The sequence below is a fragment of the Physeter macrocephalus genome, chromosome 11, assembly GCF_002837175.3.
Source record: "Physeter macrocephalus isolate SW-GA chromosome 11, ASM283717v5, whole genome shotgun sequence".
Classification (NCBI taxonomy): domain Eukaryota; kingdom Metazoa; phylum Chordata; class Mammalia; order Artiodactyla; family Physeteridae; genus Physeter; species Physeter macrocephalus.
The window spans coordinates 112,114,948-112,115,384 of NC_041224.1; positions in this window are offsets into that span (position 1 = coordinate 112,114,948).

Here is a 437-nt window from a genome sequence, read left to right on the forward strand (position 1 = left end):
AGCTTTAAATGACACAATAGACCAGATAGATTTAACTGATATTTATAGGACATTCCATCCAAAAACAGAAGATTACATTTTCTTCTCAAGTGTGCATAGAACATTCTCCAGGATAGATCACATACTGGGTCACAAATCAAGCCTCAGTAAATTTAAGAAAACTGAAATCATACCAAGCATCTTTTCTGACCACAACCCTATGAAATTAGAAATCAATTGCAGGGAAAAAAACGTAAAAAACACAAACACATGGAGGCTAAACAATACGTTACTAAATAATCAAGAGATCACTGAAGAAATCAAAGAGGAAATCAAAAAATACCTACAGACAAATGACAATGAAAACACGACGATCCTAAACCTATGGGATGCAGCAAAAGCAGTTCTAAGAGGGAAGTTTATAGCTATACAAGCCTACCTCAAGAAACAAGAAAAAC